General features: G+C 44.7%; 1 pseudogene; it reads right to left on the bottom strand.

Moving 5' to 3' along the window:
• Positions 1 to 1,119: 1,119 nt before the first annotated feature.
• LOC112888569 lies at positions 1,120 to 13,786 on the bottom strand (annotated as a pseudogene).
• Between the last annotated feature and the right edge of the window lie 6,793 nt (positions 13,787 to 20,579).

The raw sequence follows: 20,579 nt of genomic DNA, 5'->3' as shown, positions 1-20,579 counted from the left end.
ACTACTGTTGTCGTTCTGTGAATGTGATCTGTGATTTGTATGAATCTGTATATCTATTTGCTGTATGAATCTGGATATGATTTATGAATGCAAATTGAATTTGGATATGAATCTGGACATATTAAACCGCTTGTGATGTGTTAGATCACAAGCGTCTGGGCTTGCAAACCGCTTGTGATATGTATTTATCACAAGCGGCTGGGCTTAAAACCGCTTGTGATATGTTCCTATCACAAGCGGATTGGCTTACAAACAGCCTGTGATATGAATTTATCACAAGCGGCTCGGCTCAAAACCGCTTGTGATATGTTCCTATCACAAGCGGATTGGATTATAAACAGCCTGTGATATGTTCATACCACAAGCGGTTTTTCTTTCAACCCGCCTGTGATGTCTCTGAAACACAAGCTCAGTGTTTGTTTCTCACAAGCAGTCCATTTAGAACAAACCGCCTGTGATGTTGGCCTATCACAAGCGGTTTGTTTGGAAGAAACCGCCTGTGATGTTGGCCTATCACAAGCGGTTTGTTTGGTAAAAACCGCCTGTGATATGTGTCTATCTCAAGCGGTTTTTGATCGACCGCCTGAGATGTTGTTTTACATCACAAGCGGAGCGTCTCAAGCGGTTCCTGAAAGCGCTTGTGTAGAGGCTAACCGGACCGCTTGCGTAGAGCTTTATTGTAGTAGTGGAAGTACTTGTAATTAAAATTCTACAGGAAGATCTAGTTGATTATGGAAACTCACATAACAATGATTCGGAAATAGCCATTAACAGAAGCATGAGCAGGGCAAAAATGGAGGTGCCTTTCAGTTCTGCAGATCTCTCTTGTGTGCTTGTCTGAAAGTTCCTACGGATTCACTTTATTCAGATTTCGCAAACAACTGTCAAGTTCAGAATATTTGATGCAACTGCAATACCCAAGATCAGCATGTGTTTCTCAAAAATTCAAGTAATTCCTTTCTGGATCCACCAAATAAACCAAAAATTGGACGCCAACATATCCAAGACCAAACTTGTTTCTTTATTGGACTATTTCGCGTCAGTTACCAAAAAAAACCAAAAAGTCAATCAGGGAGACCCAATTCTTTTTCCTATCATGAAAGGTATGTAGAAGAATCCTCAGTTTGGCTTGGTAACCTCATGAATAGCATTTGCCAAATAGGCGACGTTCCCTGTAGTTACACCAGCCATACTACAGAAAGAAAACATAACAAATTTAGGTCAAAGTTATTCAGCTTTCCAGAAAAATGTATTAACAAATCAGAGTAACAAACCATGTCAAATGTTCTTGCTACCTTATCCTCCCGTTGCGAGTCATGTAGATATGGAATTCATTTGTTAACCGATCAACTTGTTCAGGCGTCATACCACTGTAGCAGAACATTCCAATCTATCCATGAACTAAAAAGAGGAAGAGCATTTTTATATCATGTGTGACGAGAAATGTACAACAAAGTTGAATGCTAAAACTGCCACGGAACCATGATTGAATCAGATAATATCACATACATAGCTTAAAACAAAAGAAACAAAATTAATTTATAATATCTTGAGCACAAAATTATGTATATCTATACTGATTGTCTTTCCAATGATGTGGGTATGTAAGCTCTCAGAGCTCCAATAAATAAATGGCAACCCTTTTATTATATGGATTTACATGTCCAATTACCCAAATTATAGTCTACTAGTATGTACCAGTTGGACAGTTGAATCCCACAGACCCACTTAAATTATATTCATTACATTCTCATAAACCTTTGTTATAGCTCCTATTTTACCTCTGAAACATATTATTCTATATGATTTTTAGATGATGCCTATTCAAAAACATTTATGGCTACGACCACGAACTAATCAAGGGCACACCACCCCAAGGACAATAAATAAACTAATGATGATTTTGAATGAGCATAATATAGTTTTATGTACATAAATGAGTGTATTGTTTTTCGTACATGAGTGCTGGTTATTACACCAGGTTGAATGATATATGTAATCCATTCAGTAATGAAAGGAGTGTTCAGAAAGGTTTTACCAGGCATTTACCTGATTAGTAATATGTTCCCATGACAATGGCGAAGCCAACCTTTCAAGGTTCTCTTTTAGTGCTTTTCGCATTCCAATTATGCGACCAGCCATACCCTAGGGAATAGTTAAGTTGTCCATCATTATTCCCACCACTTTTCATAATTATCAAAAAATTTAGGACGCCGGGGAGGCTGTCGTGGCGACGCGTGTGCTGGGTTTGCTAGGCCCGAGAACGCGTTGAGGATGAAGGCACGCACTATGTTGCCAATATCGGACCTGCAAGGTAGAGGGCACAACCAGACACGCTATTGTCTGAGGGACTAGCAGAGAAAGCCTCCACGGCGGTCGCAGGCGCAGAGGAGTGCCGGGGCAGCAAATGTCGATGCAGCATGCTTGTCGGAGTAGATGAAGAGTCGGAGAGGGGAGGCAGACGGTCTTCGGCAGGGCTGGACGATCTGTGGATAGTGGTGGGGGTGCTCGAAGAAGATGGCGCAACGTTCGATTAGCTTGACGAAGACCATGTGCACGATGCGCACAATGACGTAGTCATGGACGCGGTTACAGATGTTGTCGAGGAAGATGATATGGACGTGATCGAGGATGTAGTCGACGGCGATTTACATGCAGCGGCGAGAAGGATCACGGAGGGCGGTGCTGCTGGCCAAGAAGGCGATGCAGTCGCAACCCCCGTGTCGGTGGAGGTGCATGCGTACTTACGAGAACCATCCCGAATCCGCACGTGCCGCGGTGATGCACAGATCGGCTGATTCAGACTGAGGGTGCACGCGCGAGACAACGGAAGACGATGCCGCACAGATCGAAGTAGTGGCAGCAATGTCGGGAATGACCGGCGTGGAGATCGCGTGGACGAAGATAGCCTGACGGCACGCCAGGCCGGGTCACACGCGTGTCGATGAAGAGGAGCCGAAGACGATGTCGAAGAAGCGTGCAGAGTCGACGGGCGGTGGGCGACACAATCCCAATCCATGATCGGGAGAAAAAAAAAACACAGCAGCAACGAATCCGTGTAGACCAACAGGGTGCACATAGCCTTGAGCCCCCAACTCTGGTCTCCTCATCTTTTCACGTCCGCGTCAACAGTACGGACATCAAAAATCTGAGGGGGAGAGCAGGAGGGGAACCAAACCACGGGAGCACCGGCAGTATCGGCGGACGCAATGCCTAGGGCCGGGCGGCCCTATCGGCAGTCGGCCATGGTCATCTGCGTCAGACAGGCCCGCACGAACAGGAATCTGAGGCGTGCGACACGTAGCCTGCGCGGCACCGCATCCATTGATCCAAGCCGAGCGAAGGCATCCTCTGCACGATTTTTACGATTTGTTGTTGCAAGACGACAACGACGACGAGTGCAGCGGAGCGAGAATCTGCCGCGGGAAACAGGACGCTGCCCCCGGTGAAGATCGATCTTCCCGGGGGCGCGAGGTGCGGAAGCGAAGCGGCGGTCAGGGTTCGTCGCCGAGGAAACAAAATAAGAACTCGTATACCATATACAATAATAGAATGAATGGAATAATGGATTGTATTACATTGAGGTCTAGACCGCTATATATATATATATATATGGTATATGGAGGGTTAGGAGTCTCTCCTACAGACAGATATGGTAGGATATTGATATAATTCTAATCTACTTAATATAGAAATATTTTTAATATACTCTAATACTTTAAACTATAAATTTTTTAATTCTGGATCAGACACGATAGTGGAAACAATTAGTGCACCATGAAGTGGCGGGTTGCTGTACATAGGTCTGGCAATTTGTTGCAATTGACTCTTCACGACAACTGCTTACATCTCATCGTCACGTAGAATACTGCAGAAATGCCCCAATGGTTAAATCAAGAAATGTTCAGGACCCTCAATAGCTATCAAGAGATTACTTATTGTCATAAATACATTTCAATCAAAGGCATCGAGAAAATGTCTATATAACTTCAGTGATGTCTTCGAGATCCAGCAACTAATATTGGATTTTCAAGAATAAATCCTATTCCACTCAAGAGCGCACTTAATCCTTACACTCTACTTAGAGCAGTGTAACTTGAGAGTAGTACAAAGTTCTAACCAAAAGAAAGGTACATATGTGGCATTATCAATGCAGTGACGAACTGACGATATAAGGAACAGCTTGATCTCCAAGCACAGCACAAAATTTATAGACCGACAAGTAGCTTAAGAGTGAAGAATGTAGAAGAGGAAAAAAACAGTAGGACAGATGTAAAAGGAAAGCTAACACGAGAAAATGAGTACCTAAGGCATCCTACTCTTTGTTCGTAAAGTCCCATGCATGTTTTTGGCATATGACTGAGCGCAACCAATTTGGTGTCCATCTTCAAGAAATATGCGAATTGCCTTCGCGTCTCTTTCTGGGTCACCGCTGGCGAATCCTTGATATGCCATGTCAAAAAATGGAAAATGTTTCTTCACCTGAAAGTATAGGAACTGACCTTAGCAAATGCAATTACAGGGGAAAATCATGGTCCCTTTTACAGTTTTACCCTTTCTGTACCTTGAACTGATAAGATATCTCTCTCCACTGTTCCTCCGATGGATCAACACCAGTGGGATTATGAGCACAAGCATGAAGCCAAAAGAATGAACCATCTGGAGCATTCTGGGATTCCAAAGAAGAACACAAATTGAAATTAGTCCAAGGCAAACTGTCAACAAGACATTAGTTTTAAGAAAATAAAGTATAGAAATGGAATTTTTTTTTAGTGACCACGTCTGAGCGTGATTTTTCATTAAGAGGATGGGAGAAACAGTAGTGTTACAACGTCACGTGATCTCGATAGAGATCACAGCAAAGCAAAAATAAATTGGTAACTATTACATATGAACTAATTCGCAACCTGGCGCAGGTACCCCTCCTGAGCCAGCGGCATTGTGCGCCAGCCAAGAAAATAGCTGAAGAAGGTGTTTCAAACCAGCATAGCACCACAATTTTTCCTTGTCCAAAATTAGATCTGCCAGTTCAGTACGCACTAGCACAGAAACCTTCATTGGTCCTGGTTGGGAAGCTACTTAAGTCCCGGTTTTCCAACCGGGACAACGAATCCAGGACTAAAGGTCCCCGGCCTTTAGTGCTGGTTGTAGAAATCGGGACTAAAAGGTCTGCAATGCCCAAAAAATTAATTAGCGAGCACAACCAACTCCTGCGTGAAAGGCTCTTGTTTGGTTTTGGTAATTGAGTGACAACTTAGGTGGACTAATAAGTATTTATGTTGAGATACACAGGAGATTAGTCCACACAAAGACACTAGTATGAGCAACATGTGCCATGGAGGAGAAATGGCTAAGGGTTGATGCTATGCTCATATAGTGTGATCGAAGAGCTCATTGCATATGAGACATAACATAGAGTTATGTGACCAAAATGGAGAAGATCAAGACAAGGCTTGGCTTGATGGACCGGTTGCAATGGAGAAGGGCAAGTCAAGGCTTTGAAGTGAGGGACCGCGAGGCGGTGAAGCTTGGGCAAGATTTGGCGCCGATGGACCGAGGCAACAGTGAAGAGCAAGCAAGGTCAAGATCGATGGACTAAAGAGGTCATGTGATGATATGGAGTGGATCATATCATTCAAGTAAGATCAAGCCAAGTGTTGACTTATGAAGATGATCAAAAGGCTTGATGGAATTTGGTGCTTGTGTGGCATCAACATTTGGGAAAATGAAATGAAATGCGTAAGGCAAAGGTATGACTTGTAGGGCATTTCATTTCACCGGTCAAAGGTTGTGTAGAGAAGTGCATGACCGGATTTAGGATAGATGGCCGTACTATCAAGAGGGGCAAACTTGTTTGCATATCGGTCATCTAGTGCCACTTGAGCGATCTAACATTGCGATGTTGCTAGGATCGAGTGGCGTGGTGAGATCAAGTGAAAATCCTTTGAAAATGATTGTGAAATGCTAACACACATGCACATGGTGTTGTTCACGTGGTGGTGTTGGCACATTTGCAAAGGAGAAAGAGTTGGAGTTGATGTTGATCAACTTTGGGAAGTAAGAAAGGTTTTTCGATTTTCTCCGGAAATTAGGTTGTCTCTTGGAGTGGAATACTGCTTTGATCCATTGTGTTTTGGACCAAGTATTCAGTTGGGTTGTGTAGCTCTCTGAATTAGCTTTCCATAGAGTCCAAGATCACCTAATTTGGACATCGGAGCTAAGAGTTACGACCGTTTTACCGAGGTACATTTCTGCTAGAAATAGATCTGCGGATGGTCCGCCCATGGGGGGCGGACGGTCCACCGTTATCCCGGATGAGCTCTAACAGAGCCGTTTTTTGCTCTGTTGGTGGTCCAAAATGAACTGCGGACCGTCCGGTCCTTGGGTGCGGACGGTCCGCCTCCTACTGAAAATTCTAGGACAGAAACACTACGATTTCTGTGTGTGCTCACTTTTTGATCCGCGGACAGTCCGCCCATGGGGTGCGGACAGTCCGCCCATGGGGTGCGGACAGTCCGCCGGTCACTTCCAGATTTAGTCAGAGACGTTTGCAAATCGGTTGGTCCGAAGTTTTGAACCGCGGACAGTCCACCCGGGGCTCTAACGGTCGACTCTGACATATAATAATTGTAGTTCTAGCCGTTGGTTTTAAATGGCGGACGGTCCGGTTTCTGTGAGGCGGACAGTCCGCGAAATCTCTATTTTCTCGGGATTTGAGTGTAACGGCTAGTTTGGGGCCTCCTTCTATAAATAGAGGGTGTGGCCGGCCATTTGAGGGTGCTGAGCACCTTGGGGACTTGGTGTCCATGTGTGAGAGTGTTTGAGAGCCCTCTACTCACTCTAACTTGATAGTGATCATCCGATTGAGTGAGAGAGCGATTCTAGTGCGATTGCTTTGAGAGATTGCATCGAGTGGCACTAGGTGATCGTGTTGCAAGCCAGTGTGCTTGTTACTCTTGGAGGTTGCCACCTCCTAGACGGCTTGGTGGGAAGAGGCTCCGTTGAAACTCGCAAGAAGATTGTGTGGTGCTCCGGAGAAGAGATTGTGAGGGGTATTGTGCTCACCCCGCGGGAGCCGCGAAGAGCAACTCTAGTTGAGCGAGACGTGAAGAGCAACAAGTGGTTCGTCCGGATCTTGTGCTAGAGCTCGGTGTGAGCACTCCACGTGGGAGAGTGTGACTTGAGAGTCACCACTAGCAAGAGAATCGGCGGCAACCTTGGAGTTTGTCTCAACGGGGATTAGCTTGGTGGCAACCAAGTGAACCTCGGGATAAAAATCACCGTGTCAATCTTGTCTACTCTTCTCGGTGGTTTGCATTCTCCAAATCACAAGCCTTGTATTTACATTCATATATATCTTGTGCTTGTATAGTTGCTCTCTAGTGTTTAGCTAGTTTGTGTAGCTTGCTAATCATCTTCTTGCTTGTGTAGCTAGAAGTAGAGATCATAGTGTAACTAGTTTAGTGTAACTAGTTAGGTTGTATAGTTTAATTAGTTGCTCTTGCTTAGATTGTGTAGCTAAGCAAGTTGAGCTCTTGAGTTTGTATTGTGTATCCTTGTCCTTGAGCATCTAGTGAGCTTGGGTTTGCCTTTGTGCTATTGCCCATTAGAATTGTGTAGGAGCTCCCCTTATTTGTGAAGTACTAGTGCTTAGACTTGTGTGGCTTGGCATTAGAATTGTTAGGAGAGCTCTTACTAGCTTGGCACTCCATTTGCTTTGTGTAGGATCTTTTTGGAAGTGCCTTAGAGTCATAGTTAGAGGGGTGAAGTCTTGGCTAAGCGAATAGTTTCAATTCCGCATAAGTTTCGGTTAGCCGACGCAATTAGTTTTAGAAAGGACTATTCACCCCCCTCTAGTCCGCCATCTCGATCCTATACTGCAGCCCATAGGAATCGAATCCAAGACCTCCTGCCTCGCGTATACTATCCTTACCACCCTATCTACATAGCAGATGTGATTTTAGATGGGATGTTTTCCTTTTAAACTGACCCGTGAAGAACCTTTTAATCCTGGTTGGAGCCTCCAGACGGGACTAAAAGGTGACTCTTTACCACCCAGGACTGAAGATCCCCCGGGCTCCTAGACATTGGACCCGGAACTAATGCTTTTATTAGTCCCGGGCCTAAAAACAGCCGGGATAAATGACAAATACGAAAGGTCGTTTCTATACTGGTGAGGTGTCAGCTTCACCTTTTGGAAGACGTGCTGGTTACGTTCCTTCCAAATCGACCAGGCTACCAGTATTAGCAGCGAGTCAAAAGCTTTCCTCCCCTCCTTTCTAATTTGTTTTCGTGATGAGAGCCACCTGTCAAAGAAATCTTGAAGTGCGCCGGTAGGAGTGAGTCTTTGTAAGTTGCAGCGCCTTAGTACTGTAAACCAGACTTCTCTGGCCAATACGCATGTAGATAAGAGGTAAGAAATTGTCTTTGAGTGTTAATCACAGAAGGTGCAGTTGTCTTCGTCCTGGAGGTTGTCCTCTTCCGTCTAGCTCCGGTCCAGCAGCGATGGTGCATAGCGAGCCAAATGAAGAACTTACAGCGACCCGGCGCTCTTGCTTTAGTGAGCATTTTTGCCCCCGGCACCGCGTGTTGTCCAATGAAGAAAGCTCTATAGGTGCCCATCTGCTATGCATTTCCAGCTGAACATGTCTTCTGTATCTGCGTTCAAGACTTGGGCAAAGTTGCGTTCTCGGATGATATCCTAGATTAGCAGATAGTCAATGATCACCTGGACTATGAGAGCACCTGTTATATCCCGTGCCCAACCATTATTCTGTAGTCCTTGTGCCACGGTTCTTATCTTACGGGCGTGTGGCCGCACTGCATTCAGGAGGGCCGGGGCCAAATCAGCAATTGAGCGACCATCAATCCATTTGTCTGTCCAAAAGAATGAGCGTCCGCCGTTTCCAATTTCCACGGTTACGGAAGCAGAAAAAGGGTGTCGACCGGACTTTCGGAATTCACAGGCAAACACGACCAAGGTCTGCTCGGGTTAGTGAGCTTCAGCCAGAGCCAGCGCATTCTGAGCGCATATCCTTGCAAGGTGAGGTCAGGTAGCCCCCCCAGATCAGCCGGCCGCCGGCCTGCAAACTTTTGGCCAAGCCAATAAGCAATGCCCTCCTGAAACTGAATCTGAACCTTTCCATAAAAAAGAACGACGACGTTTGTCGATGCAGTGAATCACCCATGGGGGAATGGAAATGGCTAGTGTTGTGTGCACAGGAATGGTAGACAGTTTAACCTTGACTAGTATTGTTCGACCTGCCTTAGTCAGTAACCCTGCCTTCCAACATGGCAAACCAGTGACAACCTTGTCGACAAGAGGCCGCAACTCTGACTTCTTCAGTTTCCTCACTGACAGCGGGATGCCCAAATAGTTTATGGGGAATGCCTGTAGATTACCATGGAGGTATTGCATAAGGATAGCAGTTTCATTCAGCGTGCAACAAATTGGTGTAATTGCACATTTATTTTGGTTTATACTCAGTCCAGAAGCAAGAGCAAATATCTCTAGGATGTTCTGAGTGGCGACCAAGTTTTGTTGATTTGGGAAAGTGAATAAGATCACATCATCATAAAGAAAAATCCTCTCCTGAATGCACCTGTCTCCCAAAGGTTCCAGCATCCCTTCCCAAAGGTTCCAGCATCCCTTTTGCTTCTGCTTTTTTGATCAGGGCATTCAATGCCTCCATTGCTAGCACAAACAAAAACGGGGAAAGAGGATCTCCTGGCGAACCATTGAGAATAATTTTTGTGCTAGCAGTGGAAAGGATTAATGAAATCCAATTCAGCCACCTTCTTGAGAATCCCATGTGCTTTAGCACTTCCAGAAGAAAGGTCCAATCAAGAGAGTCGAACGCTTTGGCGATATCAATTTTGTATAAAGCACTTGGGATCTTCTTGCGACGTAGCAGCTTGGCAGTTAGCTGAACTGCTTTAAAATTCTCGTGTATAAGGCGACCAGTAATGAAGGCACTCTGATTAGTGCGTACCAGGGAGTTCATGTGCGGAGCAATGCGACAGGCTAGCACTTTAGTAAAGAGTTTAGCAAAACTATGTATCAGACTAATAGGCCGGAAGTCCCCCAAAAGCAAAGCATCTTTCTTTTTTCTAAGCAAGATCATGTACGCCTGATTTACTAGGTATAAGCTTCTGCCATCAAGCGACCAGAGGGCTTGGAAAGCCCTGATTATATCATGCTTAATGATGGGCCACGCTGCACGAAAAAAGGCTCCTGTAAATCCATCAGGGCCGGATGCCTTGTCCGGGTGAATTTCCTGAATAGCTTTCCATATTTCTTCTTCGGTGAAGCAGAAATCGAGCCCTTGGAGATCAAGTTTCGGTATGCCAATTCCTCAAGGTCTAGCTTCAGAGGGCGTGGAGAGGATATGCCAAGGAGATCGTCGAAATGTCTGAGAAATGCTTCGGCTTTCTCTTCTTCTTGAATGAGAACGGCATCTCCAATATTTATTTTGTCAATGTGGCTCTTCCTCTTTCTGTGACAAGCTTGCAGGTGAAAATACTTGGTATTAGCATCACCTTCAGCAATATTTGTGATACGAGAGCGCTGCCGGATAATCGTGCGCAGCATGGAAGCCAGTTCTAGACAATTTGCATTTGCTTTTTTTCTGAGGCGAAGCTCGTGAGCAGCTAAAGCTCGGCTTTCCTGTGCCACATCAAAACGCAGCACTAGCTCTTTGGCAATGGCAAGTTGCAGACGTACAGAGCCCACATTTTTGGCGCTCCAACTTTGTAATGCCTTTGCCGTGTTACGCAGCTTGTAGTCAAGCACCCTAAATGCATCTGCGTCCGGCCATGGACAGACCCAAGCATCTTCAACGACCTGCATGAAGCCCTCGAACTTGGGCCAGATGTTTTCAAAGTGGAAGCGCTTGAAAGTGTGTAATGTGGTGACTGTCGACAGCCTTAGAGGTGCATGATCAGAGCACTCAGTAGCTAGTGCACTGAGCTCATGATTGGGGAAGGTAAGCAGCCAGTCCTCCGTCGAAAGGGCGCGATCAAGTCGTTCGAGGGTTGGGTTGCCACGTTCACTACTCCATGTGAAACGACGACCATTGAGATGTAGTTCTTGGAGCTCGGCATCGTCAATGAACCTGCGGAAGCGACCCATCATCCTACGGTTTAGGATGGTATTGTTTTTGTCCTCCACTCTATAGATGAGGTTAAAGTCTCCACAAATCAACCAAGGGCCTGAACACCCTCTCCTAACGTCCCTGAGCTGCTCTAAAAATTGTATTTTATCGTTTTCACCTTGAGGCCCATAGACGCAAGTGAACCACCATTGCTCGTCTGCGTTGTTGCAGTGGAGCTTGGCTGTTAGGGACGAGCTATGGAAGATTGGGTTTGTGGCCGACCAAAAATCTCTATGCCAAGCTAGCAGAATACCTCCGCAGGTGTGTGTGGCCGGCACGAGGAAAAAATAGAAACCGACCCCCAGCATCTCTAGAATTAAGCTGTCATCGCAAGTGTCAAGTTTCGTTTCTTGAAGAGCTACCAGTGTAAATCGTTCCTGAGCCACCAGTTCTCTGACAACCAATTGGCGAGCTCTAGAGATGAGCCCCCGCACATTCAAAATCAAAATATTGTCCGTTAACATTTGGGAAACAAATTTGCGACCAGTAGAGAAAAGAGGACCACTTATTCGAGAAGTGGTTCCGACCAGTACAGAAATGGAATTTGTGTCAATATTGCCAAAAATTCTTATAGAATAAAAAAAGGATTGACATTTGGCTATACAGAAGATGTATCAACCTAAAATGAGTAATTTATTAAAAATATTCATGAACTGACAGTCTTGCGAGATAATCAGGCAGAGTTACCTTTATATCATCCATTAGGCCTGAAAAGTCAAGTCCTCTTGACTCTTGATGGTAATAGGTAAATGTCCTTTGTGGTACATGCGCATCCCTCCAAATATTGTGATGGCTGAGGAAGTACATGAGGTCAGTTATTTTTGTGGGGTGCAAACTGGAAGAACAGATACATACAGAAACTTTGAAGCATTTTCTGAAAAAGCACGCTGCAAACAATTATATATACTTCAGAAAAAAAAAGGATAGCTCATGGGGCGTATGCATAAACTTCTTTTTTTTGGGTGCAACATCATGAATGAAAGTTGTGTATTTAGTAATATTCCAACTCACTTGGCCCATGTTGGTGTCGGTATATAGATCTGTGTATCAGGCAAGAAACGCTTCTGGAAATCTGCAAAGAGACGACATGCCCCAGTCCCTGAAAGAGCCTGCACTGCTGCAATTCTCTTGTCCTTGATGAACTCTGAATCCTCCCCATATGCCAGCTTCAGCGATTCATCAATCACCTTCACACTTCCTCCCATTGGTAGGTACTCCCTGTTTTGTAAAATCCCATCATCCAATTGATTAGAAGATCTCATTCTTACATAGACATATATGAAACTTGGATACATGCACCTAGTTGCTGGATTAGAAGAATTATGTGCATTTTTAACTCTACCGCCTAGAACATGCAGGAGTGAGGAAATCTTTTCTTTCTCACAGGACGGGACCAAAAAATTGTGTGGACCGCCGAAAATCAAGTTCACTTATTATACAAATTTTTTTTTTGCAAAGTTTTACAGGCATCCATGAACTATTCCTCATAATTCATGAATGCCTGTAAAACAGTTCCGAATCGAATTTTCATTAACGAGGGTAATTCATGGATTCCTCACGACAAAGTTGCACATCCCCAACGCAGCATATATCTTGCGTCCAAATCAAGTCATTCACAGATTCCTCTCTACCATGAGAACAACCACCACAAACTAACCAGCGGAAAAGCAGAACAGAGCTGGAATCCCTGTTTAGTAGATTAAGTGAACTAAATCATCAAACTAAGCAAAGTGCTCATATATATAAGATAGCCGATCGAATAGGCGCATCGTTGCAGTCCATTTTGCCATGATCAGATATCATGGTATAGTTTTTATTACACCCCACATGCCACACTCGAAAGTCCTTATCAATTTCAAGTGTTGAATGGCCGTGTTTCTTTTCCCCTCGAAACATACAGTCAAATGAGACAGTGACCATGAGAATTGAGTGGAGCAAGGAGCAAGCCGTCTTGCCCAATTTTTAAGACGACGAAGTTGACACATCTCCATAGAGTGATTGTTAAAGAAAACTGATCCAGACATCCAGTGATGGCCAACAGTAAAGGGAAATGGACATGATCAGGGCTGCTCACTCAAAGCATGATGCAGAGCTTGCGTCCACGTCGAGTCACCGACAGATTCCCCATGACCAAGAGTTGGGAGTAACCCCACGAGCGCATTGAAGGGAAAGCAGAGAGGAAAAATCGGGGCAAGGATGACGTGATCTCACATGTTCGTGCTCCCGGCGATGCGCCTTTCCGCCTCGCGCACGCACTCCAGCACCACCGGGCCGGCCGTTGTCGTCCCGGTACGCGCCCTGCGGCGGAAGCGGAGGTCGAGGTGTCATGGCTCGTGATCGATCGGACGGCGATAAGCGGAGAGGAGACGGCAGGGTAAGTGAGGGGAAGGGAGAGGGAGAGACGTACGACGCCGACGTTCACTTTGTCCGGGGAAGGGTCGGCGAGGAAGGCCTCGGTGACGCCGAGGATGGGGTCCTTGGCCGCGGGCGCGAGGGCCGCCCCCCACCGGCGGTGCCGCCCGGTCGCGGCGGCGGCGACGCGGGACATCGCCATGCGGGCGCTAGTCAGAGATGGAGGGAGGCCGGTGGTCGCGCGCGGCGGCGTCGCAGCCCGGAGCTAGCGTCTGCGTGCGTCGCGGCTTGAGCCCTGTGGTGCATTGCTTCCTCGTGGAGTTTTCCTGTGATGTCATGTGCGGCTGCGTGTGGGGCCCTAGTTTCGGCGGGGACTCCTTTGGTTGCTTGAATCCTCGAGAAGCCGCGTCTGAATGTCTGCTCCTATCCTAGTCAATAGTTTCCACTTTTCTATTAGCCTCGCCCATTTCTTATATTAAGGATAGTGTGTATTTAAGGTGTTTTCTGAAGTGTCAGCTGTCTAGAGAAAATCACTTGTATGAAGAACCCTACTGTTTGACAGTCCTGCTATTTAGATCATGGCCGATTGGTCTATCTTTGTGTGTGAAAAGACCATGATAGATGTCCTGAAGGAGTAGGATAACTTGTTTTGGTACTAACTTTTGCTATTTTCGTAAGTACATTTTCCGCTGGAAATCTTCAAATTTGAATTCTCAGATTTGCCATCTTTCAATGGAAATTCCTAAAACTTACTGTCAGCATTTGCTCTAGCATCAGTAGATATCATGAGAACGTTGCTACTACTACTACTATCAACCTGTTGGATATGATCCCAACACAATCTGCATCGATTCAATTCCACGATGCTAGAAGAAGCAAGTGGACAGAGGGGGTGTCGCTTGGGGAGAAAGAGGCCGGCCGATATAGAGAGGGAGAATGTTTGCTGGGCACAGATTGCGTCGTGCAGGTTGAGGGGCGACTGGGCTTTTTTTTAATAACAACACAAAGCTTTATTACTTAATAGTAGTAGTGTACAGATTGTAGGACAAACGAACTTCCCCGTTGAGAGTTTTGGAGGGCATTGACCACCATGGCACCATACAATTGCCAGAGTGAGTGACTGACTCTGGTTTGTGCAAACAAAAGTACATTGACCACCATGGCACCAATACAATTGCCAGAGTGAGGAACAGACTGACGAGCATGTTTTGCTAGGCTGTGAGCAGACTTGTTGAGTTGTCTTGGAATCTTGTTGACCTTATAAGACTGAGTGTCAGCTGTGGAGATTATCTCTGCAATCAGAGGTCTAAGACGCCAATGAGCAGGCCTCTCCGATCCAATGGATGTGTGGCTTTTAGGCTGTTCATCAGCACTTGACAATCTGTGAAATAGTCACATTGCTGATTCTGAAGAGCTTTCATCACCAGTCTCAGCATCGAGGGGGCTTGTGGCATCATTCACTTGGGGGCAACGGGGTTGGCCTGGATGCCTGGCATCGCCGCTGGAATGGAAAATATTGTGAGTTTGCTTAGCTTCGCTACGTTTTGATAGTGAAGTTATTATTCTAAAACCAAGGATATAGAAAGATAAACTCCCAATGTAAAAAAGAACATCAACTATCATGGCTCCAATCTAATTAAACATAGGAGAATATTTTAATATCTAATTTTTCTATTATAAAATATATTTATAATATTTAGTAATAGACTCCCATCTTTGAAAATATAAAGTACTTTAGTTTTGCCATAAGCAATGTTATCAAGTCGTTTTACTAATCACGATTCATCACAACTAATCGTCCTTAACGGATACCAATTATACTCACTGATCCGAGTAGCTCAACTAGATTATTAGTCATCCAATTTGATGAGGACAAGGATTGGTGGAGTACTCACTTATTCTATTGGTGGAGAACTCGACGTTGATGATCCGGCTTCAAATCAGCAAGATTTGAACTCTGCAACCGCTACACCATTGCTCCATTGGTTATCAACCAAGCACAACTTGATTGACCTCGCTGAGAAGGCTTTTCCTGCAAGCGAATCAAAAGACACAAGCAAGAAGGTATAAACATGCAATCTGGCAATTGCAAATATAGTTGAAGCAAATCACAAGAGGGGTTCAAGCACTCGGTTCGAAAGGGCTAATCTTCATAGTCGAGGAGAACAAGAATAGGGGCCCTGGATCACAATAAAAGAACTTGTCACCGCAGTTACAATGATCAATCTTAGTTTCTTGACAGAAAACGAGAACTAAACAAAATCTAACCTTAAACGGCGGCGGCTACTGAGTTCTTATGCAAAGAGGGACGTCCTAGGGCTGGGGCAATCAGGGGGGTGCCCACAACTTGGGCTTAAAGCCGACACGATATAAAGCCTGAAAAGGCTCAAAACTGGTGACGCAGCATCTTGTTGTGGTCACACAGAATGATCCACGAGGCTTCTGGAGCTAGGACTAGAACCAAAAGAAGCATCTCATTGTCAGATTTCCAACGCATCCAAGAACACCTTATTTGGACGCCGTATGAGGGAGATATCGCCGTTTTGGTGCAAGGTGGTTGGCTGAATCCGAACCGAACTCGCAGTCCAAGTTGGCGACGACTTGTAGCTTGGTAATGAGGCCGGCTCGTGCATGTCCAGCATGGTAATATTCTCATCATCCTCCCCTTCTTGAATTGGAGTCATCCTCGACTCAATCCCATCATCAAACTCTTGCAAAAAGTTAGGGACAACAGGATGCAAAGTGCGAGATATCGGATTATTGGAAATAACACACATATCTCGCAAAGCATAGTATAGCAAGGAGCATCAGGATGATCACATAACTCAGCAGCAGCAGATATAGTAGCAATAAACGCACCTCCTTTCAATTTAATTCCATTATATTGAACATCAGTAGAGTCATCGCTAGGAGGGTTATTCTTAGCATTTTCAGCAAACTCTTTATTATATTTCCTAATATCAGCTGGCGATAAAAGAAGAAAAGTAATCTTTTTGTCCTTATACATGAAACTATATGTATTAGTTCTATCATGGTGTGAAGCATCATTATCAAATTCCCATGGTCGTCCTAACAAAAGAGAGGATGCTTGCATAGGAACAACATCAAAATCAGCATAATCATGATATGAGCCAACAGAAAATTGTATTTTAGTTACCTTAACGTTACCACTATTGTTCAACCATTCTAGGTGGTAGGGGTGCGGAAGGGAACGAGTAGCCAAGCCAAACTTCTTGACCAAATCTAATCTCACCAAGTTGCTACAATTCTTACTATTAATTATGGTGAGAATACGGCAACCCTTAATAATGAGAAATATGTGGTATAAATTTTTACGTTGGAGCTTCTCCTCGTTCTCATGTTCCGCCTTAGAACTCAGCACATGCCACACAAGAAGGCTAGAAAAATCCGCCGACGCAGCCAAGGAATCAATTGCCTCACTCTTGTCGTCCTCCGAATCTGCAAGAGCCAAATCATCCTCAATATCACTAGCACTTACATAACCGTTCCCATCAGGGACAGCGATGAAAGCATGGCGACTTGGGCAATCCTTCATGACGTGTCCCATGCCCTTGCAGTGGTGGCACACAATGTTGCTCGATGAAGAACTTTAAGCTATATTTTTCTTTGGCTCCTGAGACTGCACATTAGACAATTTGCTCACCTCGGAAGCAGGCGCGGCTGCAGGCGCGGGTGTAGGTGTATGCACAGGTGTTGCTAGTAGTTTAGCAACAGGAGTTTTGGACTTCTCAACATCAGAACGCTGCTGAAAAGATCTCCTAGTGTTGGACCTGAAAGATTGTTGTTCTTGGCGGCGTCCTTGTACTTTCCGTTCTGCCTTAAGAGCAAAATGATACAATTGGAAAAATCTATTCCATTCTTTGTAATCAAGGATATTATGTATATCACGGTTTTAACCACCAAAGAATCTAGCACTACTTTCCTCATCATCCTCATGTATACCACAACGTGCTAGACCAATAAGAAATTCCTGATAATATTCCTCTACTCCTTTATCACCTTATATAAAAGTTTGCAATTTCAAACATAAATCATTTTGGTAATAAGAAGGAACAAAACGAGATTTCATGCGCTGTTTTAAAACACTCCAAGTCTGGGGTACAGTAGTAGCATTACCATTGGTGCAAAGATCATTCCACCAAAACAGAGCAAAGCTAGTAAATTCACTAGTAGCAAGTCTAACTCTATGCTCAGCAGGGACTAAATGAGAATTAAACTTTTATTCAACAACAAGTTCCCAATTTAAATATTCCTCAGGATCAGCAGTACCAGCAAAAGGAATCATGGGAAATTTAGCTTTAGCAAAAGGATCATTGTTACCACGATTATGATTACCTCCCTACCGTATCGATTACGATGCAGACGGTCTGCGTCCCGGTCATACGGTCTGTGTCCCGATCATCATCCTCATGTGCTGGTGGAGGTCGTTGTTCAACATGTTCAACCCGAGTGACCAGGTTGTTAATGTGGCGCATCATCTCATCAAACTTCTCAGTCATGAATGTGCGCTAGTCATCAGCAAACTTCTGAAGCTCGGCCTTGGACACACAATCATTGAAGTCTGTTGGGGACTCAACATCGTTCCCGGATCTTAACATGGTTAGAAGATAGCAAAAGACAACACCAAAATATTATCCCTATCAACTAACAACTATTGGATGGTGGTGAAAGTGGAATGCAATATCTCATCTGGCTTACCACCGTCTTGCAAGTGTTCTTACCAAAGCCAACAGGACATACAATCTGTTGTCAAGCTGGGTGTAATAGTTGCAAGGACAAAAACCTGTGCTGACAGAAGTATATGTGGAGCTTTGGGACAGTCACAATATGTAGCAAGGATTAGCAAATAATGAATGCAGATGAGCAAAGTTCAATAAGTATCCAAAGTACAAGCCACAATAGCTGGCTAAGATGTGTCCTAGACGTAGCACAAGTTGGAATAAAGGACGGTGGGTAAAACTCACGGAACAAGCACAGAGCACCCAAAAGCACTTGTTTTTAATTTTTTTCTGATTTGGAGTAGGCAAACAATCTTTTTATTTTGTGGTCTAGAGAAATTCAGGCACGTTCTCTGAAAACCCTGAAACAACTTCGGAGGCCAAAAACTTAATCTTCCTAATTTTTTTGATTTTTTTGAGAATGCCAAACTGATGGTGCCAGTTTGGGGTATATCCAATTTTGAGTCACGAAGCTGCTGTAAAAAATTGAGCTCAAATGGAGCACTGAGCGAAAAGTTATGCCCATTTTACTGAAGGTATCTCAAGTCAGTATTTTGAGATGGCACAACTCGGCAGATAGAACGGCGGCGGTGGTTAGGGCAAAGCTTCCCTGAACCCCAACAAAGATTATGGCTGAGCAAAGCTTCTCAACTAGGGCAAAGTATCCCTGTTATATGCAGCAAAAGGATATGCAAGATGAATCAAGAAGGCTGCAGTGCAAGACGATGAACACAAGAAGGCTCGCAACCTATCTAGGGTTTGCACAGCGAGAGTTCACGCAAGGCGGCTAGCGAGGGCAAGTCGAGTAATGGGGTGGAACGACTTGTTGTTTGGGTAAAGGTGGATGGGATAGCGGCGGAAACAAACACACAGTAACGGACGATTGAACTACGACGACGAACACACTAAACCAGCAACAAGACTCGACCACGGACACAAACTCAACAAAGCGAATCTGAAACAAAATTGCAAAGGCCAAAAAGGTTCTAGGGTAGCAGAAATTTTTTTGTAGGGTTTTTTGGACTCTAGGTACATGACACAAAACGAATCTAAGGGGGAAAATGAAGGATAATACCTCACGGGAAACCTGAATATCTGATACCACTTGATGAGGACAAGGCCAGATCTTCCGAGAGGTAGGACAAGTTTGATTGGTGGAGGACTCAACGTTGACGATCCGGCTTCAAATCAGCAAGATTCGAACCTTGCAACCGCTACATCACTACTCCGTTGGTTATCAACCAAGCACAACTTGATTGACCTCGCCGAGAAGGCTTTTCCTGCAAGCGAATCGAAGGACACAAATAAGAAGGTATAAACACGCAATCTGATAATTGCAAATATAGTTGAAGCAAATCACAAGAGGGGTTCAAGCACTCGGTTTGAAAGGACTAATCGCCACAGTCGAGAAGAACAAGAACAGGGGCCCTGGATCATAATAAAAGGACTTGTTGCCACAGGTACAATGATCAATCTTAGTTTCTTGATAGAAAACTAGAACTAAATAAATCCAACCCTAAACGGCGGCGGCTACTGAGTTCTTATGCAAAGAGGGACGTCCTAGGGTTGGGCGACCCGAGGGGTGCCCACAACTTGGGCTTAAAGCCCGACATGATACAAGACCTGAAAAGGCCCAAAACTGGTGATGCAGCACCTTGTTATAGTCACACAGAATGATCCACGAGGCTTCTGGAGCTAGGACTAGAACCAAAAGAAGCTCCCCAAATTTTTGTACATTCAAAAAAGGAATTGATTCCGTAAAAGATGGGATCGACCAGTAAATAGAAAATTACTAATATTTCATCCTTGTGAGATTGTCAATTTTGTACCTCGTCGTCAGGTTTCCAACGCATCCAAGAACACCTTATGGCCCAAATAATTCCAGCGAAAATAGAAATTTTCAGACAATTAGAAAGCCTCATCCCTTTTGTAATCTTATCCCCCATAAGGTCACTCCGGAAGGGCAACCAGCTCAGCCAAAAGCTTCTCTAAAGCAGCACCATGCAAACCTCAAGATTGAACACCCAAAAAAGACATGGTTAGTCGATTCAACCTCACCACACAGGCAGCAATGAACATCCCCTTTCAAACCTCTCTCTTTTTAGTGAGGCTGCAACTTGTAGTTTATTATGCTGTAGCCGCCACATGAAGACATTGATCTTTAGTGGGAGTTTAGACTTCCAAACATCATCTGATGCCGGAATACACGCCCCCCTATGTGTTATAAATCTGTTAAGGGGTTTAGTTGTGAAAGATTTAGAACTATCAAGGGCCCAGGTGATGCCATCCCTAACTTTCTGATCTAGATTCACATTCTGCAGAAGACCAAGGAGCT

Source organism: Panicum hallii, chromosome 4, assembly GCF_002211085.1.
Source record: "Panicum hallii strain FIL2 chromosome 4, PHallii_v3.1, whole genome shotgun sequence".
Lineage (NCBI taxonomy): Eukaryota > Viridiplantae > Streptophyta > Magnoliopsida > Poales > Poaceae > Panicum > Panicum hallii.
Note: the sequence above shows the minus strand (reverse complement) of the source record. Positions and strands in the feature narration are given on the sequence as shown.